This window comes from Hyperoodon ampullatus, assembly GCF_949752795.1.
Source record: "Hyperoodon ampullatus genome assembly, chromosome: 13".
In the NCBI taxonomy this organism is placed as follows: Eukaryota; Metazoa; Chordata; class Mammalia; order Artiodactyla; family Ziphiidae; genus Hyperoodon; species Hyperoodon ampullatus.
Window position 1 is genome coordinate 59,852,065 of NC_136926.1, and position 9,260 is coordinate 59,861,324.

General features: G+C 38.6%; 1 pseudogene across 1 annotated transcript; it reads right to left on the reverse strand.

The window, feature by feature from the left end:
* Window positions 1-7,612: 7,612 nt before the first annotated feature.
* On the reverse strand, window positions 7,613-8,033 carry LOC307062386 (large ribosomal subunit protein eL32-like; annotated as a pseudogene). Its single transcript has one exon. The product of its transcript is annotated as a large ribosomal subunit protein eL32-like (transcript).
* Between the last annotated feature and the right edge of the window lie 1,227 nt (window positions 8,034-9,260).

Sequence of the window (9,260 nt, forward strand, 5' to 3'; positions counted from 1 at the left end):
AAGCATCTATTATGATGATCATATGATTTTTATTCTTTAATTTGTTAATGTGGTGTATCACATTAATTGATTTGTGGAAACTGAACCATCCTTGTATATCTGGGATAAATCCCACTTGGTCATGATGTATGATCCTTGTAACGTATAGCTGAATTCAATTGACTACTATTTTGTTGAGGATTTTTGCATCTATATTCATTAATGATATTGGCCTGCAATTTTCTTTTTCTGTGATAACCTTGTCTGGTTTTGGTGTCAGGGTGATGCAGTTCTCCTAGAAAAATCCTGGAACCATTCTCTCCTCTAAAATTTTTTGGAACAATTTGAGAAGGATAGGTGTTAACTTTTCTTCAAATGTTTGGTAGAAGTCATTCCTCTTCAACCTTTATTTGTTGGAAGGTTTTAAATTACTGATTCAATTCATTACTGATATTCGGTCTCTTCATATTTTCTATTTCTTCCTATTTCAGTCTTGGGATTTTGTAAATTTCTAGGAAATTGTTCATTTCTTTTAAGTTGCCCATTTAATTGGCATATAATTGTTTGTTTAATTGGCATATAATTGTTTGTAGTAATCTCTTGTTACCCTTTGTATATCTGTGTGGTGTCAGCTGTAAATTCTCCCTTTTCACATTTTTGATTTGGGACCTCTCTCTTTTTTCCTTCATGATTCTGGCTAACATTTACAAATTTTGATTATTTTTTCAAAGGATTAGCTTTTAGTTTCATTGATCTTTTCTTTTTTCTTTCTTTTTTTTAGTCTATTTTTTATATTTCTGCTCTGATTTCATTATTTCTTTCCACTAACTTTGGGTTTTGTTGATTCTTATTTTTCTAGTTTTTTAGGTGTAATTTTAGATTGTTTATTTGAAATTGTTCTTGTTTCTTGAGGTAGGCCTGCATAGCTATAACTTCCCTCTTAGAACCATTCTTCCTCATCCCACTGATTTTTTTTTTACATCTTTATTGGAGTATAATTGTTTAATAATGGTGTGTTAGTTTCTGCTTTATAACAAAATGAATCAGTTATACATATACATATGTTCCCATATCCCCTCCCTCTTGTGTCTCCCTCCCACACTCCCTATCCCACCCCTCCAGGCAGTCACAAAGCACAGAGCGGATCTCCCTGTGCTATGCGGCTGCTTCCCACTATCTATCTACCTTCCGTTTGGTAGTGTATATATGTCCATGCCGCTCTTTCGCTTTGTCACAGCTTACACTTCCCCCTCCCCATATCCTCAAGTCCATTCTCTACTAGGTATGTGTCTTTATTCCTGTCTTACCCCTATGTTCTTCAGGACATTTTTTTCTTAAATTCCATATATATGTGTCAGCATACAGTATTTGTCTTTCTCTTTCTGACTTACTTCACTCTGTATGACAGACTCTAGGTCCATCCACCTCATTACAAATAGCTCAATTTCGTTTCTTTTTATGGCTGAGTAATATTCCATTGTATATATATGCCACATCTTCTTTATCCATACATCTGATGATGGACACTTAGGTTGTTTCCATCTCTGGGCTATTGGGAATAGGGCTGCTATGAACATTTTGGTACATGACTCTTTTTGAATTATGCTTTTCTCAGGGTATATGCTCAGTAGTGGGATTGCTGGGTCATATGGTAGTTCTATTTGTAGTTTTTTAAGGAACTACCATACTGTACTCCATAGTGGCTGTACCCATTCACATTCCGACCAGCAGTACAAGAGTGTTCTCTTTTTTCCACACCCTCTCCAGCATTTATTGTTTCTAGATTTCTTGATGATGGCCATTCTGACAGGTGTGAGATGATATCTCATTGTAGTTTGATTTGCATTTCTCTAATGATTAAAGATGTTGAGCATCACTTCATGTGCTTGTTGGCAGTCTGTATATCTTCTGTGGAGAAATGTCTATTTAGGTCTTCTGCCCATTTTTGGATTGGGTTGTTTGTTTTTTTGCTATTGAGCTGCATGAGCTGTTTATAAATTTTGGAGATTAATCCTCTGTCAGTTGCTTCATTTGCAAATATTTTCTCCCATTCTGAGGGTTGTCTTTTGGTCTCGTTTATGGTTTCCTTTGCTGTGCAAAAGCTTTTAAGTTTCATTAGGTCCCATGTGTTTATTTTTGACTTTATTTCCATTTCTAGGAGGTGGGACAAACGGGATCTTGCTGTGATTTATGTCATAGAGTGTTCTGCCTATGTTTTCCTCTAAGAGTTTGAGAGTGTCTGGCCTTACATTTAGGTCTTTAATCCATTTTGAGCTTATTTTTGTGTATGGTGCTAGGGAGTGATCTAATCTCATACTTTTACACGTCCCTGTCCAGTTTTCGCAGCACCACTTATTGAAGAGACTGTCATTTCTCCACTGTACATTCCTGCCTCTTTTATCAAAGGCAAGGTGACCATATATGCATGGGTATATCTCTGGGCTTTCTATCCTGTTCCATTGATCTATCTTTCTGTTTTTGTGCCAGTACCATACTGTCTTGATTACTGTACCTTTGTAGTATAGACTGAAGCCAGGGAGCCTGATTCCTCCAGCTCCATTTTTCGTTCTCAAGATTGCTTTAGCTATTCGGGTTCTTTTGTGTTTCCATACAAATTGTGAATTTTTTTTGTTCTAGTTCTGTGAAAAATGCCAGTGGTAGTTTGATAGGGATTGCATTGAATCTGTAGATTGCTTTGGGTAGTAGAGTCATTTTCACAATATTGATTCTTCCAATCCAGGAGCATGGTATATCTCTCCATTTATTTGTATCATCTTTAATTTCTTTCATCAGTGTCTTATAATTTTCTGCATACAGGTCTTTTGTCTCCTTAGGTAGGTTTATTCCTAGATATTTTATTCTTTTTGTTGCAATGGTAAAAGGGAGTGTTTTCTTGATTTCACTTTCAGATTTTTCATCATTAGTATATAGGAATACCAGAGATTTCTGTGCATTAATTTTGTATTCTGCTGCTTTACCAAATTCACTGATTAGCTCTAGTAGTTTTCTGGTAACATCTTTAGGATTCTCTATGTATAGTATCATGTCATCTGCAAACAGTGACAGCTTTACTTCTTCTTTTCCAATTTGGATTCCTTTTATTTCCTTTTCTTCTCTGATTGCTGTGGCTAAAACTTCCAAAACTATGTTGAATAAGAGTGGTGAGAGTGGGCAGCCTTGTCTTTTCCCTGCTGTTAGTGGAAATGGCTTCAGTTTTTCACCATTGAGGACAATGTTGGCTGTGGGTTTGTCATATATGGCTTTTATTATGTTGAGGAAAGTTCCCTCTATGCCTACTTTCTGCATGGTTTTTATCATAAATGGGTGTTGAATTTTGTCGAAAGCTTTCTCTGCATCTATTGAGATGATCATATGGTTTTTGTCCTTCAATTTGTTAATATGGTGTATCACGTTGATTGATTTGCGTATATTGAAGAATCCTTGCATTCCTGGAATAAACCCCACTTGATCATGGTGTATGATCGTTTTAATGTGTTGTTGGATTCTGTTTGCTAGTATTTTGTTGAGGATTTTTGCATCTATGTTCATCAGTGATATTGGCCTGTAGTTTTCTTTCTTTGTGACATCCTTGCCTGGTTTTGGTATCAAGGTGATGGTGGCCTCGTAGAATGAGTTTGGGAGTGTTCCTCCCTCTGCTATATTTTGGAAGAGTTTGAGGAGGATAGGTGTTAGCTCTTCTCTAAATGTTTGATAGAATTCGCCTGTGAAGCCATCTGGTCCTGGGCTTTTGTTTTTTGGAAGATTTTATATCACAGTTTCAATTTCAGTGCTTGTGATTGGTCTGTTCATATTTTCTATTTCTTCTTGATTCAGTCTTGGCAGATTGTGCATTTCTAAGAATTTGTCCATTTCTTCCAGGTTGTCCATTTTATTGGCACAGAGTTGCTTGTAGTAATCTCTCATGATCTTTTGTATTTCTGCAGTGTAAGTTGTTACTTCTTCTTTTTCATTTCTAATTCTATTGATTTGAGTCTTCTCCCTTTTTTTCTTGATGAGTCTGGCTAATGGTTTATCAATTTTGTTTATCTTCTCAAAGAACCAGCTTTTAGTTTTATTGATCTTTGCTATTGTTTCCTTCATTTCTTTTTCATTTATTTCTGATCTGATTTTTATGATTTCTTTCCTTCTGCTAACTTTGGGGTGTTTTTGTTCTTCTTTCTCTAATTGCTTTAGGTTAAAGGTTAGATTGTTTATTCGAGATGTTTCTTGTATCTTAAGGTGGGATTGTATTGCTATAAACTTCCCCCTTAGAACTGTTTTTGCTGCATACCATAGGTTTTGGGTCGTTGTGTCTCCAATTGTCATTTGTTTCTAGATATTTTTTAATTTCCTCTTTGATTTCTTCAGTGATCATTTCGTTATTAAGTAGTGTATTGTTAATCCTCCATGTGTTTGTATTTTTAACCGATCTTTTCCTGTAATTGATATCTAGTCTCATAGCATTGTGGTCGAACAAGATACTTGATACAATTTCAATTTTCTTAAATTTACCAAGGCTTGATTTGTGACCCAAGATATGATCTATCCTGGAGAATGTTCCATGAGCACTTGAGAAAAATGTGTATTCTGTTGTTTTTGGATGGAGTGTCCTATAAATATCAATTAAGTCTATCTTCTTTAATGTATTATTTAAAGCTTGTGTTTCCTTATTTATTTTCATTTTGGATGATCTGTCCATTGGTGACATTGGGGTGTTAAAGTCCCACACTCTGAATGTGTTACTGTCGACTTCCACTTTTATGGCTGTTATTATTTGCCTTTTGTATTGAGGTGCTCCTATGTTGTGTGCATAAATATTTACAATTGTTATATCTTCTTCTTGGATCGATCCCTTGGTCATTATGTAGTGTCCTTCTTTGTCTCTTCTAATAGTATTTATTTTAAAGTCTATTTTGTCTGATATGAGAATTGCTACTCTAGCTTTCTTTTGGTTCCCATTTGCATGGAATATCTTTTTCCGTCCCCTTACTTTCATTCTGTATGTGTCTCTAGGTCTGAAGTGGGTCTCTTGTAGACAGCATATATATAGGTCTTGTTTTTGTATCCATTCAGCCAATCTGTGTCTTTTGGTGGGAGCAGTTAGTCCATTTACATTTACGGTAATTATCAATATGTATGTTCCTTTTTCCATTTTCTTAATTGTTTTGGGTTCGTTATTGTAGTTCTTTTCCTTCTGTTGTGTTTCTTGCCTAGAGAAGTTCTTTTAGCATTTGTTGTAAAGCTGGTTTGGTGGTGTTTAACTCTCTCAGCTTTTGCTTTTCTGTAAACATTTTAATTTCTCCATCAAATCTGAATGAGATCCTTGCTGGGTAGAGTAATCTTGGTTGCAGGTTTCTCTCCTTCATCACTTTAAATATGTCCTGCCAGTCCTTCTGTCTTGCAGAGTTTCTGCTGAAAGATCAGCTGTTAACCTTATGGGGATTCCCTTGTGTGTTATTTGTTGTTTTTCCCTTTCTGCTTTTAATATGTTTTCTCTGTATTTAGTTTTTGACAGTTTGATTAATATGTGTCTTGGCGTATTTCTCCTTGGATTTGTCCTGTATGGGACTCTCTGTGCCTCCTGGACTTGACTGACTATTTCCTTTCCCATATTAGGGAAGTTTTCAACTATAATCTCTTCAAATATTTTCTCAGTCCCTTTCTTTTTCTCTTCTTCTTCTGGAACCCCTATAATTCGAAAGTTGGTGCGTTTAATGTTGTCCCAGAGGTCTCTGAGACTGTCCTCTGTTCTTTTCATTCTTTTTTCTTTATTTTTCTCTGCATCAGTTATTTCCACTATTTTATCTTCCACCTCACTTCTCCGTTCTTCTGCCTCAGTTATTCTGCCATTGATCCCATCTAGATTATTTTTCATTTCATTTATTGTGTTTTTAATCGTTGCTTGATTCATCTTTAGTTCTTCTAGGTCCTTGTTAACTCTTTCTTGCAAGATTTTGGATCATCTTTACTCTCATTATTGTGAATTCTTTTTCAGGTATACTGCCTATTTCCTCTTCATTTGTTAGGTCTGGTGGGTTTTTATCTTGCTCCTCTCCTGCTCTGTGTTTTTCTGTCTTCTCATTTTGCTTATCTTACTGTGTTTGGGGTCTCCTTTTTGCAGGCTGCAGGTTCGTAGTTCCCATTGTTTTTGGTGTCTGTCCCCAGTGGCTATTTTTGTTCAGTGGGTTCTGTAGGCTTCCTGGTGGATGGGACTAGTGCCTGTGTTCTGCTGGATGAGGCTGGATCTTGTCTTTCTGGTGAGCAGGTCCACGTCTGGTGATATGTTTTGGGGTGTCTGTGGACTTTTTATGATTTTAGGGATCTTCTCTGCTAATGGGAGGCATTGTTTTCCTGTCTTGCTAGTTGTTTGGCAAAGGGCGTCCAGCACTGTAGCTTGCTGGTCGTTGAGTGAAGCTGTTTGCTGGTGTTGAGATGGAGATCTCTGGAAGATTTTCGCCGTTTGATATTATGTGTAACTGGGAGGTCTGTTGTGGACCAGTGTCCTGAAGTTGGCTCTCGCACCTCAGAGGCACAGCACTGATTCCTGGCTCCTCAATTTGGGATGATTCATTGTCTATTCCTGTATTCCACAGTTGCAGGGTACATCAAGGTGATTGTGGAGCTTTAATCCACTGCTTCTGAGGCTGCTGGGAGAGATTTCCCTTTCTCTTCTTTGTTCTCACAGCTCCCGGGTCTCAGCTTTGGATTTGGCCCTGCCTCTGCATGTAGGACACAGGAAGGTGTCTGTTCTTTGCTCAGACAAGACAGGGTTAAAGGAGCTTCTGCTTTGGGGACTCTGGCTCACTCAGGCCATGGGGGAGTTAGGGGCACGGAGTGCAGGGCGAGCCTGCAACAGCAGAGGCTGGCGTGATGTTGCAGCAGCCCGAGGCATGCCTTGCGTTCTCCCAGGGAAGCCATCCCTGGATCCCGGGACCCCGGCTGTGATGGGCTGCACAGGCACCCCAGAAGTGGGGCGTGGAGAGTGACCTGCACTCGCACACATGCCTCGTGTTGGTGGCAGCATCCCCAGCATCCCACGCCCGTTTCTGGGGTCCGCGCTTTCATCTGCAGCTCATGCCCGTCTCTGGAGCTCCTTTAAGCAGCCCTCTTAATCCCCTCACCTTGTGCACCAGGAAACAAAGAGGGAAGAAAAAGTCTCTTGCCTCTTCGGCAGGTCCAGACTTTTTCCCAGACTCCCTCCCGGCTAGCTGTGGTGCATTAGCCCCTTCAGTCTGTGTTCACGCTGCCAGCCCCAGTCCTCTCCCTGCGCTCCGACTGAAGCCCGAGCCTCAGCTCCCAGCAACGCCCACCTCAGTGGGCGAGCAGACAGGCCTCTCTGGCTGGTGCGTGCCGGTTGGCACCAATCCTCTGTGTGGGAATCTCTCCGCTTTGCCCTACCCAGGTACGTGGGGAGTTTCTTGCCTTTTGGGTGGCCTGAGGTCCTCTGCCAGCATTCAATATGTGTTCTGTAGGAGTTGTTCCATGTGTAGCTGTATTTCTGGTGTATCTGTAGGGAGGAAGATGATATCCACGTCTTACTCTTCCGCCATCTTCCCTGGAAGTCTCCATCCCATTGATTTTTTTCTGAGTTTCGTGGTTTTATTAACACAAACACAATGTGCACATGAGCTATCTATTCATTTTCTTTGTTATGCAGGCTGGCATTGGGATTGGTGACTCTGATGGCCAGCTGGGCTGCTCTTTCCACAGTGGTTTTGCAGTTCTTGGAGGAGACATTGTGAACAATCTCAGCACAGTAAGATTTTTTGCACCTTAGAAGCACTTCAATCTTGTTGACATTGTAGACAAGGAACTTCCAGAAGAACACATGCTTTATTTTCTTGTTGCTCTTATAACAGATGTGGAGCATCAAGATCTGACCCTTGAATCTCCTGCACACCTTGTTTTCACTGCCTCTGGGTTTCTACCAGTTACACTTAATTTTGACATATTGGTCTCACTGGTGCTGGATAAACTTCTTGGTCCTCTTTCTGATGGTCTTGGGCTACCCCAGGGGTCTGAGGGCAGCCATGATGCTGAGTAGGTGATGGTTGCCATCTCTGTAGGCAGTGCTAGGAAGAGCCAAACTATTGATTTTAGATCAATGTGTTTTCATTTGTCTCCAGGTATTTTTTGATTCTCTCTTTGATTTCTTAATTGACCATTTGGTTGTTTAGTAGTATACAACTTCCACATATTTATGATTTTCTGCATTCTTTTTGTATGTGTGTGTGTTTGATTTCTAGACTCATAGCATTGTGGTCAGAAAAGATACTTGATATTATTTCAGTTTTCTGAAATTTACTGAGACTTGTTTTCTGGCCTTGCATGTGATCTATCCTGGAACATGTTCCTTGTTCACTTGAAAAGAATGTGTATTCTCTCTGCTTTGGGATGGGCTGTTCTTTATATATCTATTAAGTCCATCTTTTGTAATGTGATTTTTAAAGCCAGTGTTTCCTTGTTGATTTCTGTCTAAATTATCTGCCCTTAGATATAAGTGGGGTGTTCAAATTCTCTAGTATTATTGTCAATGTCTTTCTTTTTATTTGTGAATATTTGCTTTATGCCTTTATGTTCTCCTATGTTGGGTACATATATATTTTCAATTGTTATATTCTTCTTGGACTGATCCCTACATCATTATGTAATGTCCTTGTCTCTTGTTACAGTCTTTGTTTTAAAGTCTATCTGATATAAGTATAGACACTTCAAATGTACTTTTATTTCCATTTGCATGAAATAACTTTTTTCATCCCCTCATTTTCAGTTATTGTGTGTCTTTAAATCTCAAGTGACTCTCTTGTAGAGAACATATATATGGGTCTTTTTAAAAAATCTATTCTGCCACTCTCTTTGATTAAAGCATTTAGTTCATCTACATTTATAGTAGTTTTTGACAGGTATGTATTTATTGTCATTTTTAAATTATTTCCCTGTTCTTTTTGTGGTTCTGTTTTGTTTCTTCTTCTTTTGCTCTCTTCCCTGTGGTTGCTGGCTATCTTTAGGGTTATGTTTGGATTCCTTCCCCCTTTTGTGTGTTTATCTATTATAGATTTTTGGTTTGTGGTTACCATGAGGTTTACATGCAGACTATTTTCACTGTATAATTGGTTTTACCAATGAGATTTTTTCCTCTTTAATTTTTATATTTCCAGTTGTGGACTTCTCTTTTGTATATAGAGGAGGCCCTTTAACATTTCTTACACAACTGGTGGGCTGGTGCTAAACTCTTAGCTTTTGCTTGTCTCTAAAACTTTTGATCTCTCCTTCAAATCTGA